General features: G+C 44.2%; 1 protein-coding gene across 1 annotated transcript in view; it reads left to right on the plus strand.

Annotated features, from left to right (window-relative positions):
• PRKAG2 (protein kinase AMP-activated non-catalytic subunit gamma 2) overlaps positions 1-22,306 on the plus strand; it is a 205,627-nt gene that overhangs the window by 20,268 nt on the left and 163,053 nt on the right.

Genomic DNA, 22,306 nt, shown 5'->3' on the forward strand with positions numbered 1-22,306 from the left:
TAGGCAACCTCCATCAAAAAAGTAACATTCAACAATCATTAGAATAGTATAAAATAATAATATCAACATATAAAAGTTAAACAGAAATCCACTCAACAGTTACAATAATATCTGTACAATGCCTGAGGATCCTTGGATCTTGACTGTTTTCACATACACATCCTGTAGAATTCTGTCTATTATATGTTATCTGTGCAATCAGAATCAATTCCAGGTACCCAAAAGTACTGGAAAATACGACTTTTGAGCCGTCTGGTCCCCAAATGGCAACCAGGCATTCCGTTTTGGCGACTCTAACCCTGGTTTAAGGAGCCATTTTGTGCCTAGCTTTTATATCTAAGTTTCTAAGACTGGTCACCGGTTCCCCGTCTCTTCTCTAGACCTTTAGCATAGCCTGGCACCTGATGGTAGCCAGATGGCTCCTAATGAACGTTTATTGCTGGCCTGTGGATATTCTGAGCCTTTGGAATTATTGCGGTGCCATCTACCTGAGTGAGTCAAGGGCAGAAGTAAACTGCTTTTGTAGTGTGAATGTGGGAGAAAAGCCAAAAAGCCTAGATTTGGAGCTTGCTGAATAAGGATGCTAAATGTTTTCTGGCTGGCAGCAGCAGCAGTGTCTTGGATATTGGGAAGTTGAATTATTATTGTCTGGGGAATAACAATGCTTGCCTGCATGTTTCATTGCCATCTGCTCAACCTGTACTTTTGCAAATAAAAAGTTTATTAATAGAAGCCCCCAGTACCCTCTTTAAAACAAACAACACCTCCCCCCCCAAAAAAAACCACAGGGTCCAGCTGTTGTGAAACCTCCTTCAGCTCAGGGAAATGGGAAGCCCAATAAAATATTGTGTAATATATTTAAATTGTATCTTGGTTTCAGAGTAGGAATCTTTTTGGGTGACAGGATCCAGCTTCATGCGATAAACATTGATCTTCCTAAGAGACAGGCGATGAATCTGTCAATTTACTAAGTAAATATGAAGTGGTTCCCTTGCTGAAATAGCTATTATCGCTATGTTCTGATTTGTGAATGCTATAATGACCTTTTTTAAAAAAGTGTAACCTGATTATGTCAGTGTAGTCCTCTCTCTCTCTCTCTCTCTCTCCCCCCCCCCCCCCGCCGCTTGAAGGGAGACATGCATTTTGCTAGAGCTAATTGAACATTAGCAGCTTTGGGATGGCAGAGGATTGTAAATGGAGACTTGATGGCGTTCAGAAATGCAGAGAAGTACATGCAGGATGGTAAGAAAGAAGGAACAATAGCAACAGCTGTGCTGAAAGTAGAGAAACGGCAGGCAAAAAAACAAACAAACCTTGACCCCACTTGTTCACACATTACGCTATCGCAAAAAAAGAGAATTTGGTGTATACCTAAAAATATTGTTTTGGGGAACAGCCTTGAAGGACCTGATTCTGCTGCAACGAAAAGGTGAAGCCCTAAAAATGGAGGGAGAGAAGCAGTAACAATAAAATCAAGGCAGATCTGTTTATTTGCAGGCACTCGCCATTTGGAAGTGTAGTATGGGACATTTTACATGAGAGTCCAGTTTAAAGTAGGAATAGTGATCTCTTACCAAGCTGGACAGGTAGGCAGAGGTGGTGGTGGATACTAGCCGGATATTTGGGGCTAGATAAATGAGTCTGAGGAAGCCAGAGGAGAATTCTGGCTAGTTTTGATTCGCTGACCTGAGATGGGGACAACATGACTCCACATTATTCCACGTGGTGACATCAGAATATTTCGTGAGAGGAGGGGTTGTCGGCCACGCTGAGCTGTCAAGAGTGAGTGTACAGCCTCTCTAGAGAGATGGCCTGAAGATTGTTCACGACTCCTTCAGTAGTATTTGCATGCAGCCCCAGTCTCGGGGGGGGGGTGAGAGGTTTTGTGGGTTCCAGCACACACTGGGTGGTTTCTTTTGAATGAGGTCAGTGGAGACCAATGGAGTTTTCATGATGTAAGTTCATTTTTTAAAAAAGCACACACATAAACAAATATGCATACAGGCTGAAAATAAGATGCAAGGTTCATAGCATTAACAAGCCTACACACCACATCTAGGTTTTAAGGGGAATTCCCCAATCCTATAGGAATAAATGGAATTTTTAGATTCATTTCTTTCTTAGTCGTCCTGGTGGCTCATAAAGAGAAGATGAAAAAATATGCAATATTGAAAATATCATAAAAATAAGTGTAGCATAAAAAGTTGGGTGGGGGTGGGAGAATAACTAAAGCCCAACTTTGTCAATATTCAGTCAGGGGGAGTTAAAAGCCTGAAAAAAATTCCAGTGCTGGAAATAACATAAAGCATCAGGTGAGCTTTTTAAAGTAGACTATCCTATACCTTTGTCTTTAACAGGTTTTGAATGTTTAAACTGTTTTTGGAATGCTTTTTAAAAAACTTTCTGTGGGTTTATTTGCCCCTCTAGGCTCTTTCAGGAGGAAGGGTGGGATATGTGTTCAATATATAAAAATCCTAATTATGGGAGTAACTCCTATTGAATAAGTGAGGTTAGGATTGAAGTCTGTTTTTTTTATTCCGTGCAATCAAAGCCTGGCTCCTGAAAAAGAAACCTAGCTGGTTCTCTTTGCTCATTTATGTGCAAAACCTTTGTCTTGTCATTCAGCAGAAGAACACCCATCTCCCAAGAAGTCCTCAAAATGTACTTAGATCTGAAGCAGCTGGATCTCAGCCAGGCTTCCAGGAGGGCTGCACATGTCTGACGACAAATTGTCGTTTTCTTGGATCCTGTTGCCATGCTCTTTTTCATGAAACAGGTTGTGTAGCCTGGAGAGAGAAAAAAAAGGATTTCCTCATATTGTGAAACTTGACATGTCTTTTCAAAATCCCGATGACCCTGGAAGTGTTTCTTTCTTATGAGCCTTGAAAACGCCACGTAAGCCCGAATAATTAAACACACCCTGGCTGTGATTTGTTTTGATGTGGCTGTGATTTGAGGATGGGCTGTATAGCTCAGTGACCAAGCCTATGCTCTGCATGTTTAAAACCCCAGTGTCTCCCGGTAGGCCTGAGGGGAAAATCCTGTCTGCTGCCAGTCAGTGTAGACAACACTTTGCTACATAGACCAATAGTCTGACCTGGAATAAAGCAGCTTCCTCTGTTATCAGCTGTCTGCACGAGACTGTTCTTGGTACCTGTGTGAGAGAATATAAAGTGACGAGCTACTTTTCTAATTAACATGGAAAATGAAGCTCTGATTTCGTGCCAAAACACTCATTATTCCATCCTCCCTGTTGCCTGAGCTGGCTGGAGCTGATGGGAGTGGAATTCTAGCAACATTAAGAGGAAATGGGTTCTCCACCCATGTACTAAATTCATTTGAAAATCAATACACCCCTACTATAACACCAACATAAGTCTAGTGCACCAGATCAAGGGAAGAAATTGGACCACACTATTCAGCCTAGCAGTTTGAAAGCACACCAGCGCAAGTAGATAAATAGGTACCGCTGTGGCGGGAAGGTAAACGGCGTTTCCGTGCGCTGCTCTGGTTTTGCCAGAAGCAGCTTAGTCATGCTAGCCACATGACCCGGAAAAACTGCCTGCGGACAAACGTCGGCTCCCTTGGCCAGTAAAGCGAGATGTGCGCCGCAACCCCAGAGTCGTTTGCGACTGGACTTAATGGTCAGGGGTCCCTTTATTCTGCCTTAGTCAGGCCACACTTGGAATACTGTATCCAGTTCTGGGCACCACAATTTAAGGAGGATGTTGACAAGCTGGAACATGTGCAGAGGAGAGCAAGCAAGATGATTGAGGGTCTGGAAACCAAGCCTGATGAGGAGTGACAGCGATACAAGTCAGGTTCATCCTGCCAATACTACACAAATTCCCCGGACGGACAGAGCAACTCTGTACCTCCTTGCTACTTCAGATGCAAAGCCAGACGTAACATATTCAGCAGCCAGATTTTGTGCTGCTATGATGGACATTTGCTGAAGAAAGCTTTGGGTCATGCACCAAACCTAAAGTGAAGGCTCATACACAAGACCCTTGCCTCTCTTGCACCCTCCCTTCTGTAGTGACTTTTGCAAGTATTTGCTCTTAATCCTCTAGCTGATTTTAGGTCTCCCTCACATATCCCCCCTTCTTTGAGTCACTCCTTTTATCTGTTTTATGTCCCAAATTACAGTGGTACCTTGGGTTAAGAACTTAATTCGTTCTGGAGGCCTGTTCTTAACCTGAAACTGTTCTTAACCTGAAGCACCACTTTAGCTAATGGGGCCTCCTGCTGCCACCGCGCCACCGGAGCCCAATTTCTGTTCTTATCCTGAAGCAAAGTTCTTAACCTGAAGCACTATTTCTGGGTTAGCAGAGTGTGTAACCTGAAGCTTATGTAACCCGAGGTACCACTGTACCACCATCATCTTTAATACGGTCACAGACCAGCCTAAGTTAAAATAGAAACACACAATACAGTGGTACCTCGGGTTACATACGCTTCAGGTTACAGTTTCAGATTAAGTACGGACCTCTGGAACGAATTAAGTACTTAACCCGAGGTACCACTGTAATGGTGTGGTGTGATTGGGTAATAGGTTAAATTATGTGCCCTGTCATGGTGATGTGTGGTTATCAATATTGGGCTATTTCCCCCCACCCCAAATTAGTTGTACCAGGTTTGTGTGGTGTAAACTTGCATAACAGCAACAGCAGCAGCAGCAACAACAGTTAATTATTTAATATATCCTCCATTTTCAATTTTGGTGTTGAGGAGTGTGGAAAAATTCATCGCCTTTAACTACCTCCCCCACAATGCATGTTGTTTTTGCAGTGTTTGGCTTGGATTCTTGAGCCTGTGATGACTTCTCCTTTTGATGGGATATTGTGCTTAAAAACAGAAGGAAAAGAATTACTTCATAGTAATTTGTTTGTTTGCCCTTCGGCCTATTTTTAAGCACAGCGCCAGGCCAGGGAATTGTGCCAGCAAGTTACTAGTAAACAATTAAAGTAAAGAGAGTTTTCTTTGCGAAGCTGCGTCTTCATGTGCCCGGTGATGATTTGACAGCAGTCTTCCAAAACACAGACCCACACAAAGGGTACCTTTTTCACTCCGCAGTATTAATGCCCTGTTTCTTTCTTTTTTTAATAGAGAGAGCACCCATCTTGGAGATAAACAAAAAGCAGAACAAGATAGGACCAATGCCCAAAGGGAGCCATCTGTGGAAGCATCAATAAATATGATCAGTGATGGATGACTTGGGACAGGGAGCAAAGAGATTATCCTTCCTGTCACAGATATCTTAGATTTTATGAGTGGCAGAAATGGGTTGTCGGAGGCCTGTGAAGGAAACTAGGAAAGCTACCATTTAGCAGTTTGGTAGAAAAACTGCATTGAGAAATTATTCTGGAGTGTACGGTATATGCTAGGTATTTTGAATAATTGTGATACAGTTGGCAGATAGAGATGTGAAAATACTTCTCTGTCTCTCCCCCTATTTGTTTTCCTCATCTTTCTGTCTTTTTAACTCTGTTCTGTGTTTTCCCCCTCCCTCTCTCTTTTTCTTGCTTTTTGTATTATTATTTTTTTAACTCTGTATTGGATCTGTTTGGTTTTTATTGCACTATATTTTGAAAACATATAATAAAAAGCTATGGGGGTAAACAAAGAATTAGCTCAAAGAGAATTATTTATTTGCTTGCATGTATAAAGTGCTTTATGGAGATGCAGGTTCCCACAGCACCTCAGGCAGAAGATTCCAGAATTTGGGAGCCATTACTTTCAGTCAGTTGACTCTTGAGTAAAACTTGGCTGGATGCAGTTAACCACATTTACTGTTGCTTTTCTTCAGCATTACATCATAATAGTAATGATAGTTCCGTTTCCTTAGAGAGCATGGGTAAGCAAACTAAGGCCCGGGGGCCGGATCTGGCCCAATTGCCTTCTAAATCTGGCCTGTGGACGGTCCGGGAATCAGCATGTTTTGATATGAGTAGAATGTGTCCTTTTATTTAAAATGCATCTCTGGGTTATTTGTGGGGCATAGGAATTCGTTCACCCCCCCCCCCAAATATAGTCCAGTGGCGCTGTGGGTTAAACCACAGAGCCTAGCACTTGCTGATCAGAAGGTCGGCGGTTTGAATCCCCGCAACGGGGTGAGCTCCCGTTGCTCGGTCCCTGCTCCTGCCAACCTAGCAGTTCGAAAGCACGTCAAAGTGCAAGTAGATAAATAGGTACCGCTCTGGCGGGAAGGTAAACAGCGTTTCTGTGTGCTGCTCTGGTTCGCCAGAAGCGGCTCAGTCATGCTGGCCACATGACCCGGAAGCTGTACGCTGGCTCCCTGGGCCAATAAAGCGCTGCAACCCCAGAGTCAGTCACGACTGAAACTAATGGTCAGGGGTCCCTTTACCTTTACCCCACAAGGTCTGAGGGACAGTGGACCGGACCCCTGCTGAAAAAGTTTGTTGACCCCTGCCTTAGAGTCTATCTGTCACAACGGCACACAAAGCTGAAGGGCAGGTTTTGAGAAGGGTACACAATGCGCTTTTCCTTGGATAATGTTCTTTGGAATGCAGGTGGAAGATGTCTTGCCATAAACCTGAGTGGCTTATAAACCACCAAATTGAATGGTGCCCTCCAGTCATGTGATTCCCACCAAGGTCCCTGCTGCCTGTCTGGGCTTATGAAACTGTGTGGTTGTCAAGCCCCCTAGCAGGCCGCAGCACATGGCTGACAGTGTGTCTTGTTCAACCCTGTAGGTTGCAGGTTCCACTGATCCAGAAACAAAGGGATATTTGCCAACCCGCTGGAAACGAAAAAAAGGCAAATAGAAGGAAAACATCCCAAGGAACTGAGTTTTTAAATAAGGGAGAAAGAAGTGTACTCGATGCATTTTGAGTTTGCTGCTCTTTTATTGTGGGTAGTATTTTGCCGCTCCTTTAATAAGAGAGACAGGTAATTTTCTTTCGTCTTTCCTGTCTGTTTCCCGCCACGGATGCCTGGCCTGTCAGCGTGTACTTTCCACTTCCTTTAATTACACAATAACAGCCTCTCCTTTAGAGAAGGAAGAAAGCTTCAGGTGGAAATGCAACACAGTGAAATGAACTCCACTCTTTTAAGGGACCAAACAGCTATGGTTGATATTTTAGCTGCCACAGCAATCCCCAGGTTGTGGGTACACAACAGTGCCATAGAGAAACAGATTAGGCATTTCTGCACGCCCACAGCACCAGATGACTGAGGAGGCTCTGTGTCCCTGTATGATTCGCTGGCGGATTACATGCTTTGCATACGGAAGGTCCCAGGCACCTCCAGCTGGGACTTGGAAAAATACTTGTCTAAAAATCTGGAGATCTTCCAGCCATTAGTGGCATCTGCCCTGTGGGAAGGAAGAAGAAGCCAAGGGAGGAAGACAAAGACAACTTCAGGGCCTGCTCCAGTTGGACTCTCCTTCCCCACCCCACACCCTGAATTTCCATTTTCTATCATTCATCTGTTTGGGTCTTTTAAAATTGCAAATTGCCTTGGCAGAAAGGCAGTCTATAAATGCAATAAATAAATAATATTGAACTAGACCAGTGTTCCCCAAACTTGGGTCTCCAGCTGTTTTTGGACTACAACTCCCATCATCCCTAGCTAGCAAGACCAGTGGTCAGGGATGATGGGAATTGTAGTCCAAAAAAATGAATGGAAACACTGAAATAGATGAGTCTAGTGGTCTGGCTTGGTAAAAGGCAGCTTAGGAAACAAGACGCTTGATGCTTTTTACAATCGGAGCTCAGTCTTTCTAGCTCAGGCTCTGTATATGCACCAGACACTAAAGCCCCATCCCGAATCCTGGGAGCTGTAGTTTAAGGGTGCTGGGAATCGTAACTCTGTGCATGGTCAACTACTGCTCCCAAGACTCTTGGAAGCGGAGGGAGGTGTACTTTAAATGTACAGACTCTGAGTATTGTCTACAATTATATTGACTGAAAGTGGCTCTTTTTTCGTGCAGGAGTCTCTCCCATCTGTTTCTGGACACACCAGGGATTGAAACCTGGGATTTCTGTATCCAGAGCATGTCCTCTAGCCTTGGGCTATGGTCTTTCCCTTTTCTGTGCTCCAGTTCTGCGTCCCAAGCCTAGACTCTGTTCTCTTGGCTCATAACCTTTCCCACTACCCTTTCATTCAGGGTATTGTGTCTCCACACATCATCTGTGCTTTAGGAAGGGTTACAGATCGGTCCATAAAAGCATCTTCCTGTTTGCTAGCAGTGAATTTACCTGAGTATGGAAGTTTCCATCAGCAGCGGGGTTTTAGAAAAAGAAAAGGAACTCCCTGCTGTTTTTGAACACATTTAGCTCCAAATACAAAAACAGTGGTCAAACGGAGCACATCAGTTTCGATTAGCACACAACAGCCCCAGCAGCCAAAGGCTTGAGAACTCCCGTCACAGCTCTCTGCTATATCCTGGAATTATTCTGTTCTCCAAACTTCTAGCTAAGCTGCTGCTTCTGGCAAATGTTTCTTAGGCTCAAGGATGAAGAATTAGAATTTTCACTTGTTTGGGGGAAAGTTAAAGAAACAGCCAAACGCTGTTTAATCTCTGAAATAAGGAACTGTGGTGTGATTTACTTTTGCTTTGTGTTTTTAAAAAGGAATGGAGCCTGATTAAAGCTGTACTCCTAAGCATGCATGCAGCAATCCACATCCACATCAGAAGCAAAGTCCTTTTGGCAATGTAAGGCTTTGCACTTAGAGAAGTGGGTTTGCTGTTAAGTGCATAGGATAGCTCTCCTCCTCCTCCTCTGTGCACTGCACTTTACAAAGCACAAGTTAACAGGATCCCACCCCGGGGGCTTGCATGGCAGAAACAGACACAAGGAAATGACAGAGGAAGGAGGAGGGAATAGAGGCAGGAGTAAACAAGGGAAGAATACACCACTGTTTCAATCATGTGTTATTTGGCTGAGCTTCAGTAGGGTGTTGGGACACCATGATATGTATATTTGTTGCTGTTTTTGGCACCCGTCTGTTTCGAGAGAAAATGGAGTGTGCCTCTGGGTTGTGTGTGTGTGTGAAGTCAAACCACAGCAGTACCAAAGTGGTCTCTATGGGGTGCAAGCCTGGAGGTTCTGGGCTGCCAAGATGGCAAGACCCCCCTCTCAGCCTCGCTGATGTGACCCAAAGGAAAGCAGAGCAATATGTTTGGCACCAGCTTGGCTGCAGGAGTTTCCAGAAGGAGGCATGCAAGGCGCCGCTCATCCGCCTTAGGGACTCCACTCCAGATTTGTGTAGCAGTTTACACCTTAGCCTTTTCTTCTCCGGAAAATATCCCACAAGTTGACGAGCCCCATCTGCCCCTCAGTTCTCTCTACAGCACATGCAGAAATCTCCTCCTTGACCATAGGACCCATTGGACAAGACCCCATTGGTCTTGTCTCCTCAATCCGCCTGAGCCTGTCTTCACATGCAGGGGAAGCCCCTGAGAGCAAATGTGGTGTAGTGGTTAAGAGCGGTAGTCTCGTAATCTGGGAAACCGGGTTCGCGTCCCTGCTCCTCCACATGCAGCTGCTGGGTGACCTTGGGCCAGTCACACTTCTCTGAAGTCTCTCAGCCCCACTCACCTCACAGAGTGTTTGTTGTGGGGGAGGAAGGGAAAGGAGAATGTTAGCCGCTTTGAGACTCCTTCAGGTAGTGATAAAGCAGGATATCAAATCCAAACTCTTCTTCATCTTCTAACCCACCGAGGGTTTGAGACCCATCGTCTCCCATCACCTGGTTCAGTCGGTCAGTCAAAGCCATTCCTGGAGTGTGGCCGCTGTTGCATGGTAATAGCTTCTGGGGGCCACAAGTGAGAGCTGAGTGCAGGGTGGAGAACAAAGGTGAACAGACTACCCCACAAGGAGCATTATGTTTCCCCCACCCAGAGGTACTGCTTCTCCTCTAACACCCCTGTTGTTGTTGGTTAGTAGTCGTTTAGTTGTGTCCGACTCTTCGTGACCCCATGGACCAGAGCACGCCAGGCACTCCTGTCTTCCTCTGCCTCCCGCGGTTTGGTCAAACTCATGCTGGTAGCTTCCAGAACACTGTCCAACCATCTCATCCTCTGTCGTCCCCTTCTCCTTGTGCCCTCCATCTTCCCCAACATCAGGGTCTTTTCCAGGGAGTCTTCTCATGAGGTGGCCAAAGTATTGGAGCCTCAGCTTCACGATCTGTCCTTTCAGTGAGCACTCAGGGCCGATTTCCTTCAGAATGGAGAGGTTTGATCTTCTTGCGGTCCATGGGACTCTCACCCCTACACCCCATTAATTGACAACCCTCCTGACCTTGTTGACTTAAGATTTCTCCAATCAGATGACAGCCCCAATAATTATATCTAGGAACATGGGGAGCTACTTTATACTGAGTTGGTCCAGTGGTCCACCTAGCTTAGTATTGTCTACACTGTCAGCAGCCTTTTCCAGGGCATCAGGCAGGGGTCTCTCCCAATGGCTGGGGTTGCTGGGGATTGAACCTGAGGCCTTCTGCATGCAAAGCAGTTGTTCTGCCACTGAGTTTCCCCACATGTGACATAGTGCCTGGAGGCAGTTGGAGGATGGATGGTGGCTAACAGATTGAAGTTGAATCCTGACAAGACAGAAATACTGTTTTGGGGGGACGGGGTGGGTGGGTGTGGAGGACTCCCTGGTCCTGAATGGGGTAACTGTGCCCCTGAAGGACCAGGTGCACAGCCTGGGAGTCATTTTGGACTCACAGCTGTCCATGGAGGCGCAGGTCAATTCTGTGTCCAGGGCAGCTGTATAGCAGCTCCACATGGTACACAGGCTGAGCCCCTACCTACCTGCGGACTGTCTCGCCAGAGTGGTGCATGCTCTAGTTATCTCCCGCTTGGACTACTGCAATGCGCTCTACGGGGGACTACTTTTGAAGGTGACCCGGAAACTGCAATTAATCCAGAATGTGGCAGCTAGACTGGTGACTGGGAGTGGCCGCCGGGACCACATAACACCAGTCCTGAGAGATCTGCATTGGCTCCCAGCATGTTTCTGAGCACAATTCAAAGTGTTGGTGCTGACCTTTAAAGCCCTAAATGGCCTTGGCCCAGTATACCTGAAGGAGCATCTCCACCCCCATCGTTCAGCCCGGACACTGAGATCCAGCGCCGAGGGCCTTCATTGCGAGAAATGAGGTTACAGGGAACCAGACAGAGGGCCTTCTAGGTAGTGGCGCCCACCCTGTGGAACCCTCCCTTCAGATATGAAGGAAATAAGCAGCTCTTATGTTTAAAAGACATCTGAAGGCAGCCCTATTTAGGGAAGATTTTAATATTTAATGCTGTAGAGTGGCTGGGGAAACTCAGCCAGATGGGCGGGGTATAAATAATAAAATTATTATTATTATTATTAGACACAAACGGGATGGGGGCTATGTTAGCAGAATCATCCTTGCCCTGCCTGGTGAGCCAGTCTGCAAGGGCCCCTCCTGGGAAGTTGTTCTTGGAAGGCGCTGTGTTTATATGAAGGGAATTATGGCTGGGAAAAGGCTGTGAATCATGTCAAACAGCAGATGAATCTCCTGGAGAGGCAAATGCAAATGCTGCGCTTGTCCATTAAGTTCTATTAATGTTCTTGTTCTGGGAGTCGATACCCAGCGCTTTACTGGAAGACGTTTGCCGTCCTCCCGGCGGGGCTTGGGAAGCTGCACTTTAGATGGGCGCAAGGGAGATGCTGCGGGTGCCCTCTGACACTCGGCCACATTAACTCTGCTAGCTTTCATGCACACATTACAATGCGGTAATGAGGTTCTTGGGTCTAGAGGGGGTGGGGGTGGGGCGTTTCTGGCCTTTGCAAAGAAGCCACAGGAAAGCCAGCAGCTGCTTAGCAAGGCCTGAGCTCCCTCTGCTGCCCCTGTGCTCATATTAACCATGGCTGCTACTATAGCTCTGCTCCACATCAGTAGTGCCAGTCTAGGGAACTCAAGCCAAGGACGACAGTCCAGGGCCGGTGGCTTTATTTTTGCCTGGGTTGCAGCCAGGACTCTTGCAATACTCAGGTCTGTCTTGCACTAAGGGCTGGATTTCATAGATTCTCCTTCATCGAGTTGGATTTCATTGCTGCAGTCACAGCAAAGAGTCTTCAGGGATTTGTTTCGTGGCATAAACGTATTGCACAGCAGTGTCTGTTTGTGCATCTGCCGAGAATTGTGCCCCTGTTATCTTCAAGATGCTTTTTTGGGCAGGTGCTCATTTGTTTGTTTGTTTATTATTTATTTCCTGGCTTTTAATCTCACCTTTACTCCAAAGAGTTCAGGGTGGTATATGCATCGTTCTGTTCCTCCTGTTTGCTGTAACGGATATAACAAAAGGTTGCCCCTTTTAAATTTACATCACCATTTGCTGCTGCTATTATTTATTTACTTTATTTCATTTCATAAAATTCATCCACCATATGATTGCAAAAAAACCACAAAGCATACTCTCAAAGAAGTTTACAAAAAGATAAAACAAGAAAATCAAGGGGGAGGGGAATCACAACTCTACTTTAAAGCAGACAAAAGTTAAAATACTAAAGGAGATTGATATTACCATAACTATCTAACAATCTGGGTTGGCTTCTCTAAACAAGAATGATTTTAGCAGGTGCCAAAAAGAATATACAGTCATACCTCTTGTTACGTTTGCTTCAGGTTAAATCTTTTCAGGTTGCGTCTTGCGGCGACCCGGAAGAACCGGAAAGGGTTACTTCCAGGTATTGCCACTCGTGCATGCACAGATGCTAGTAATTACATCATGTGCATGCGCAGAAGTGGCGAATCACGACCTGCGCACGCGCAGACACGGGTTGCATTCTGCTCATGTTGCAAATGGGGCTCCAGAACGGATCCCATTCGCAACCTGCTTGAAATCAATAGGCAGGGAGTTTGGACGTACAGGTGCTGCCACACTAAACCATCAAGTCCTTACAAATGCAGATTGGGTATTATGTGGCATCTGTAGAAGTGCCAGTTCCTCCAAGTGTTCAAGCATCACTTTAACTTGTCCTCTAGCAGCTTGTTAAATCTCTTTATGCTGGATATCCTTTTCTAGGGCCAGGCTAGGATTTCAAAATCAGATTTCTGAAACTTTTGCCAATTGCTGCCTTGACTTCAAAGAACATGTGCAGTAATGGAACTGTGCACATGGGTACAATCCTCTACACATTTACCTTGGGAATAAGTTCCATTAACCTTAATGGGACTTACTTCTAAGTAAACATGTATAGAAATGCACTGCAGGAGACTGTGCTACAGATCAGGCAGTTTTTGCCTCTTCCGTGAAACACTAGGTGATCTTAGGTAAGTCTGTCTCAGCCTCGCAGCGTCTGCAGTATGGGCAAGAATAATACTGATTTACTCTGCAGGGTTGTTGTGTGTTGAGGTCCCCGAGCCACCCTCAAATAAAACACAATTCACACAGAATTTTAGTTCAAGGTTTTTGGCATAATTTTGGCCACAACTTTATTAAAATACAAAAAATGTGAGTGGTTGCTTAGGCATTGGTTGCTAATATCTGTCTCCGCCAGGGACAGATTGACATCTGCACGCCCATAAAAGTCAGAAAGGGAAAACAATTTGGGGAGAAAATGGAGCTGGGTGCCAGGCCCTCACCTCGCCCCAAATGCTCCCAGGGGCTCTTGCGTGGCCCTAGCCCTTTGACAGGGGTTCGGACAAGAACATGGCGAGCTCCTGGATTCCTTTAATGGAATTCCCTTGCAGCAGCAGCATTGGAGGGGCAGGCACAGCCAACCACATCCCCTCCACCAACCAAAAAATAACCAATGCCTAACTGCAACCTTACAAGTTGTGACGATTTGCTACGCAGTAGGCAAAAAACCAAATGGCAACAGCCAATCAGCCAAATGGACAAAATTTCTACCAGGCCCCTGCCCCAAAAGCAGACGACTGCACAACAGGCATAGCAAGGTCAATGCAAACAACCCTAAATACTGGGAGGGTGGACCGCTGATCCGATGTGCGCAGCGAAAAAAGGAAGCTCAACACTGTGTGCAGGGAATATAAAGCTAAAAGGCTGTCAATCAGGAATATCAACATTTAAATCTCCCCAACAACATAGAGGAGCCCAATTGCAAATATGAAAATCTAATCTTACCCGCCCAGCAACAGAGGGATGACTTGCTAGACCCCACTGCAACACATGCTCTCCATGAAGGAGAACATGCTTTGTAAAGTTTACAAGTAGGTAATGCACATAAAGTGCTTTGAGCACTAGGAAGTGCTGTATACACATGTTTAGTTTTTATAATGATGATTCTGTTTTCAGTCCTTCACTAATGTAACCCTCTCAGTTCAGAGGGTTAAGAAGATCTTGTACGTTAAGAAAATCTTGTACATGGAGTTTCTCTGTGAAGATTATACAAGACCAGTAGCTTCTCAAGAGAAGCAAACTCTTCTCTGGATGGCATTTGAATTTCCAGATTCCAGACAAGTAAACAAAAAGGGGAAGTAATCATCACGCTTCTCGCAGAGCTGAGGAAGTGAGAAGGAGTGAAAGTGACCCATTTGCTAGATGGTATTTGGACAGCTTGTGTTGGGAGCTCTTTGTGCTTGTGGTGTCTTATGCTCAGCTAGAGCTGGCAGGTGTCTCGCAGCATCCAAGCAGTGCCGGAGAGACTTGAGATGCAGAGATTTATGATGTCACAAGGCATCAGGGACTGGTGATGATTCAGGGTTGTCAGTTCTCGAAAGTGAAAGATGTGGCCCACCAGTGAAAGAGAGGTACCAGATATAAGAAGGGTCAGGAAAATCGTGGAGGTAGCAGATTAATTTTCTACATCTTTTCTGTTTTGAAAAGCACTCTCCTTTTTATTGTACTGTTGACAACGGCCTCTGCCCAAGCAGTAAAGATTTGAGTTTGAATACTTATCGGGGTGTGTGTGTGTGTGTGTAAGAGGATTTCTCTCTACCGCCCCTGGTGATAAAACCTTAAAATTTCTTATACAGCATTTTCTCTTTCAGCACGATAACATGAACACTGGCTGTATACTTCTACATTTTACATTTGATAGTAAGAAATCTTCGTGATTGCTACTGGATTTTTCTGGATATATTGCTAAATGGTCAACTCTGTTAGGCCTTTATGTTGGAAAAATAGTCCCAAAAGTTACAAAATAAAGAACACTTACAGTGGTACCTCGGGTTACAGACGCTTCAGGTTACAGACTCCGCTAACCCAGAAATAGTGCTTCAGGTTAAGAACTTTACCTCAGGATGAGAACAGAAATCATGCTCTGGCGCTGTGGCGGCAGCAGGAGGCCCCATTAGCTAAAGTGGTGCTTCAGGTTAAGAACAGTTTCAGGTTAAGAATGGACCTCCGGAATGAATTAAGTGCTTAACCCGAGGTACCACTGTATTTGGTTGGAATTAGAAGACAGGGAAGCATCCAGCTTGTGCTATTGAGGAAACCTCAAAACCTGGGTCTCAGGAACGATGTCTCAGACCTAGCAACCCTATCCTGTGCTCTCATCCTGGTTATGTTTGCTTTCGTGAGTTCCTTAATAGCATGATGGCTGTGGTTCTCAATTTGATGCTGTCACTTGTTTGCACGGTTATAAGAAGTTCTTGCAATTGGAAGGTTTCCCCCTTACGGTTTAGGGACCGGAAGCACTTTAAATTTTCCTTGGAGCCATTGAATGATTAGAGGAAGGGGAAAATTGATTGTCTTTAGTAATGCGAGTCGGCATTTCTGGCTAAGCCCCCACTTAACCTTTCGCCAGCATCGGGTGACTTCTTTCCTGGTACTTGAATATAAATGGCTGCTTGGGCTGGAATTTTTAAAATGAAATTTTGACCTAGTATAAGAGTAGGTTAGCCTCAAGATGACCTATTTCTTGAGCATTCATCCTGACTTGCACGGCGGTTACACGATGCTTGCTGTTCATTGAGTATTTGTTCTGATTTGTTTGCAGGGAGGTCACACGGCAATGACCTGGCTTTTAGAAATGGTTTAGTGGAGGAGGGAATTTGGGGGCAGTGCAGCTCTGGAGCATCAGGAATGACTTCATTTGCTGGAGTGTTTGGATAATTGACGGACCCTCTTCTTCAGGTCCTGCTCTCTTATGGGCTTGGTACTTCGTTTACACTTCTAATTAAAAGCCAAAAGGTGTTTTTCATAGAATTGGAAGAGACCACGAGGGTCATCTAGACCAACCTCCTGTAGTGCAGAAATCTTTTGTCCAGCGTGGGTCTCAAACCCACAACCATGGGATTAAGAGTCCCATGCTCTACCAACTGCACTAAAGCCCAGTGCCTTTTGCAGATTGAATTTATTCTGTCATCAGTACGCATCACTAAGTTCAATGGACTTGCTGCTGGGTAAATGCATAGGACTTAGTTACACCGGATAAAAATTTAGTATTTATCGTGCCACGAAATTGCTTCTTCATTCACATTTGGGGTTGAATTTGTTATTATTATTATTTTACAAAGTTGCATTTTTGGATCCTCCTTGGAGTGTCTGGCTATGTGGGCTGCCATTCTATGTGGCTGGACTTTTAGTTTTCCCTCCCCACTGACTTCCATTTTGCAAACCAACATTTACATCTGCATCTGTGAAACCAAAAAGAAACCAAAAGATGGAGGCGGCAATCCTTACAAGGGAGAAATCCCATCAAATACAGTGGCACTTACTTCTTAGTAAACTTGGGCTGTAGTTTTATGCGTCTGATTTCCCTCCTGGCCTTTATTTGCCACAGGGTCAGAAGAGAAGTCATATCCCTGATTTCCCATGATGCTCTTGAGTCCTGTCTCCTCCTGTCTCTCTTGGCAGCATATCCTGTGATCAGCAATATTTTTTTTTAACTGGCACCCCTCTCCCTTGAAGATGGATGCCACAGCCCCCTCTGGAAAAGGTGATGAGGGAACATTAACCCATAAAATGGCAAGGCAGCCCAATGGATCTGGAGGCCATGTCTCTTTCTCGTTTTGCATGCAAATCCTGTTAAAGTCAAGAGATATAGGCCCGCTCTACAGAGACGGAGGACTATTAAGGCTTTAAATCCAAATCGGTGTCATCTTTATTGCTGCTACTGTTCCACTTCAGGAATTTCTTTACTGCCTGCAGAGACTCTGTCACACAAAGAAATACATCTTTATTGGGTCCTCAATTGGTCTTTGCCTTTTTTATTTAGGGAAATGCACCCGTTGTAAGCACTGTGTTTGTGGCAGTGGCGATGACAGGGCACTGGCAGAAACTGGGTTGCGTTTCAAATTAAAGTAAGAAGCATGGCCCCTGATTCATAGTTATACGCAACTTCCTAAGCAGTCTGTTTCCCCCATTCATTTACCTCAGCTTCTATTTTGTGCATGCTCCTGGCACTTCTGTGGAAGTGAATGGGAAGGTGTCTGGATTGGGATAGTTTAAAGAAACATCTGAGCAGCCGTGTTCCTGACCCCCTTAGAAACGGCATCGGTCGATTTCGCTGCTTCCTCTTGCTTTAGAGAACCATCAAAGGAAAAGCTCAGGAATGGATGTGGGCGCGCAGGGCTGAACAACAACAGCAACAATAATACACCATGCCTGTATACTCGGTCCTGTATACCTGAAGGAGCGTCTCCACCCCCATCGTTCTGCCCGGACACTGAGATCCAGTGCCGAGGGCCTTCTGGCAGTTCCCTCATTGCGAGAAGTGAGGTTACAGGGAACCAGGCAGAGGGCCTTCTCGGTAGTGGCACCCACCCTGTGGAACACCCTACCTTCAGATGTGAAGGAAATAAGCAGCTATCCTATCTTTAAAAGACATCTGAAGGCAGCCCTGTTCAGGGAAGTTTTTAATATTTAACTCTGTACTGTTTTTAACACTTGATTGGGAGCCACCCAGAGTGGCTGGGGAAACTCAGCCAGATGGGCAGGGTATAAATAATAAATTATTATTATTATTATTATTATTATTATTATTATTATGCCATGCACACTTCCGCAGTTTGCACATTTGTTGGCATAATCATGTTTAATCCTGGGTTGGAAACCTGACAGTCTGGCATGACCAATGGACAGAGGGAGACCAGTGGAGAGCCATATACTCTCTTAGGAAGACAGTTGTGGGTGTTGGGTTCTGGACAAATAATTTGTGATCCGAAGGAATAAAGCCTTTTTTTTTTTTGGGACAGCACTGTATTTCCCCCCCCCCCTTCTCAGCTCATGACCCTTAATGTGAGAGCAGAATAGCTCTGCTGGTTTGTATTGAAGCATTTTGAGGATTGTCATATCCGTTGGATAACACAGCTCATGGAATGGGAAAGATTCCACGACAGTGACCTATGACACTTCTGAAAGTAAAATGCTTTCCAAAAAGAAAATCAGTCCAAAATCCACCTCCTCTTATCTTTGCAGTACAAAGTGGAGTGGGGCTACTGATCTATTTTACTTATTTTCTAAGCTCATTTGTGCAATGTAGGTTAAGAGTGTTACCATGAAAGGATGTCTCTGATAAATGAAATTCAAGTTATCAGAGGTGGTAGCTATCGCTCTGTCCAGCGCTTACTTACTCGTTTTGCTATTCTCAGAGACAAAAATGTGGGATGTTTGCATGGCTGTTTCCTGGTTATTTAGTGCATAAGAAGAGTTCTGATGGATCAAGTGGAAGTCCCTTCTTGCCCAGCATCCTGTTCCAACTGTGGCAATTTAAATACTGGGGAAATATAAATTCCTCGCGCCAACAAGCTATCTTCATCTGGAACCACAGGTCAATGACAACTCTGCAAATTATTCTGCTATAACACAGCTGCTTTGAAAGGCAGTCTCAGTTCCTTTCCTATGGCCAAAATAGCACCAATTGTATTGTCTAGAGAATATAAAGTTTGAGAACAGATTGTCCGCTGCTTCACTTGACAAACCCCTGGTTTTACAGCAGAAATCTCTGAAAACTGATGACCAGCTGAGCTTGTGTGCCTGTGATATTCAGGGAACCGAATGTCCTACCGCACGGGTATTGGTTTTTATATGTAATCCATCCAGTGGTTTTATTTGTTCCATTTTTTTAAAAAAAGGGCTTAATTGGATTTTAATTTAACTTAAGTGGATGTGCTTTAGTGGAGCACATTTGTAATGGACATCAGTGTTAGAACCTGAGATATGAAAGCTAGGAGCTAAATGACCCTTATACCTAGGTTATGGGCACAACAACAGAATGTCTAGGTGTGCTTTTTTATAACAAGAATACAAAGTTGAAAATGAATGAACTGCAGCTAAAATATTATGTTCATTTTTCACATAGTCTAGTGAGTCCTTCCCTTCCCTTCCCTTCCCTTCCCGCCCCCTAATATTCTTCAGAGAATCTCTTCTCCAATCTTCAGATAGTAGTTGGAAGTGGGGAGAAAGAAAAAGGTGGTCCTTTCCTTATACTCTGCAGTTTTAACCTGAAATCTTTTTTTTAAAAAAATAATTTTTATTAATTTTCCAACATAAATTTGTACAAAATTTAACATCCAATTCTCGCCAACTGCTTCTTTTGGACTTTCATCAGCATGTCTGACAATTCTCCGTATTCTCACATTTTCTCACATTTCTCAAATTAATATTGCACTATATCATTATTTGCCTTATCATATTATTTATACAATATTTCTACCGTTACTTCTCACAGAGCTTCTTGAAAACTTACAAACGTTAACTGTTCATCACATATATGTTTAATATATTCTGTAAATTTGTTCCAGTCCTCAGTGAATCTCTGATCTCGTCTCTTCCGAATCCTCCCTGTTAATTTGTCCAGTTCTGCATATTCCATCAATTTCATTCTCCATTCTTCGATTGTAGGCATTTCTTCTTGTTTCCATTTCTGGGCCATCAATATTCTAGCTGCTGTTACCTTCACATAAGAATACCTTCACATCCTGCTTTTTGATTTCATAACCTAACATTCCTAGTAAAAATGTCTCTGGCTTCTTAACAAATGTATATTTCAGCATTTTCTTTAACTGTTTTAACCTGAAATCTTAGGTGCAGTACTGCGCCCAGAGCTCAGAATCTGCTAGCACCAATGAAATTCCCTGTTGCAAAATGCGCCTAGAACAATGGGAGTTTTGAACACTAATGGACAATCAGATTGGGGGTTTGGTAGCGCCCTTGACCAGAGTTAGCAACAACTGTCTGGCATGATGCTTAAATCAGGATAGAGAAGGATGGAGAGGATTTGCACAAGGGAGGGGAGAGACATGGAGGTGGCACACGATTCTGCAGCCTGTTGCACATCCCGGAATCAGGAAGGAGGAAGGCTGTGGCCCTCCAGGTGTTATGGACTCCAGCAGGACTCCTCTAATGTCCTTAAATTGTTAGACATTTAATGAGAAGGGTTAACTGGTAGACCCTACCCACCCTAATTCCATTTCATTTTTACCCTTGATCAAATTGAGCCACAGCTGTTTAATTAAAGCAAAAAGAAAAAATTGTTTATGTGCATTGCAGTTGGGAACAATTTGCTCACTGCTATTTTACAAACCAAACCAAAAGATTCTTGCTGGGATTTTAGTAGCTTGTGTAACGTGCCCAAATCATCGTTAAGTGAAGGCCTGTGGAGCTGTGGAAAGCATGCCTTGCAATGAACTTGATAAAGAGAGATGGAAGTCGATTCCTAGCCACCTCTCCATACATGGATACTTGAGCTGTTGGCTGTAGCAGAAGCTGCTCCAAACACTCTTGGAATAACAGGTTCTGAATTGCCAAAAAAAGATGTAAAAGTACTTTTGTATGCCACAACTGCTGCACGGATTTTACTAGCCCAAAAATGGAAGACACAAGAGCTACCAATGGTAGAAGAATGGCAGGTGAGGATGATAGAGTTTACGGAGCTGGCTGATCTCACCGGGAGAATCCGCAACCAGAAAGAAGAGGAATACCAAGAAGATTGGAAGAAAGTTAAAGACTATTTGAATAAATATTGTAATATTAAAGATTACAAGATTAATCACTTGAAAGAACTAATTAGGCCTAGGATTAAATAAATAGTAAAGAAAATGTACGATAAGAAAAGTTAGGAAATTTGATCATGATTGGAATATTGTTATATGAAATAATGATATTGGAAACTGCTACATTTAATTACAAGGAAATTCAGATGGAAGAGATCAGAGGAAGTCAAGTAATATGTTTATGAAGATGGATTTTAATTAACTAATTAAGTTTTAATGTGTATGTGGTAGTATGTGGGATGTGGGAAGTATTCTATGTTCTTCATTTTTCCCCTTTTCCTTTTACTATTACTTATTCTCTTTTTTGTTGTGTTATGCTTTTGTATGAAAATTAATAAACATTATTGTGTGGGGGGGAAAGAAGCCGCTCCAAACACTGTGGTGCGTTAAAGGTCGTTGGGTGTGCATAAGGCACCACCGGAAACGTCTGAAATTTCAGCCACTGAATGGGATCCGTGGCGGAAAGCATGTTGCAGTGCTCACTTGATCTCCTGACAGCTGAGTTGCTGTTGCTTGCTGGAAAGGAGACAGGGAGGGAAAAGGCGAAGGACATGTTACTGCAGTGTAAACACGCCAGCAGGAGTGCCAGATTGGATCTGCCATTGCGTTTGCACTGTGCCAGCCTTGCCACCTCTCCTTTGTGAGTGGCAGCAACTTAGCTGTCAGGAGGGCAGCTGCATGTCGCCACGCCACCATTCATGTGTTTTGCTCCTGAATGGGAGGTTTCAAAATGGTGAATTTTGACCAGAGGTGGTTTTCAGTCAGTGAAACAGGCCTGAGGGCTCATTTGTGCATGAGGAGCTCTGGAATGGTACCGTACATTAAAAAAAATGGGTCTGGCAATTCTTTAGGACTTTGGAAACTCAGCATCTAAAGACTGATTTTAAAAATATTTTCTACCTGTCAATAAAGTTATTGTTGTTTAGTCGGAATCTCCTTTCTTGTAACTTGAATCTGTTGGTTCGAGTCCTACCCTCCAGAGCAGGAGAAAACAAGCTTCCTCCGTCTTCCACATGACAGCCCTTGAGATATTTGAAGATGGCTATCCTATCTTCTCTTATCCTCCCCTTTTCCAGACTAAACATACTCAATTTCCTCAACCGTTCCACATTGATAGAGGAGCCTGGTTTGCTTGCACATCCAGCCAGTGTAGACAAAAGTAAGCTGAGTGGCTCTCAGCAAAAGGCAGCTTCTGGTGTGCACAATAGCACTACGTTCCTCAATGCATGACTGATCCTTGTGACACGACAGAATGTTTATAAAAATTCTCACAGCTGAGGAAAAAGCCAGTTGTCTATTTCTGGCAAATCATCCAGCTCCTACAAGGGGAGTGAAGGATGGAATATTTTTGGCTGGGGTAAATTATTTGGTGGTATAGGAGCCCTATGAGTGATCCCTCCAC

Source organism: Podarcis melisellensis (assembly GCF_964234715.1).
Source record: "Podarcis melisellensis genome assembly, chromosome: 12".
Lineage (NCBI taxonomy): Eukaryota > Metazoa > Chordata > Lepidosauria > Squamata > Lacertidae > Podarcis > Podarcis melisellensis.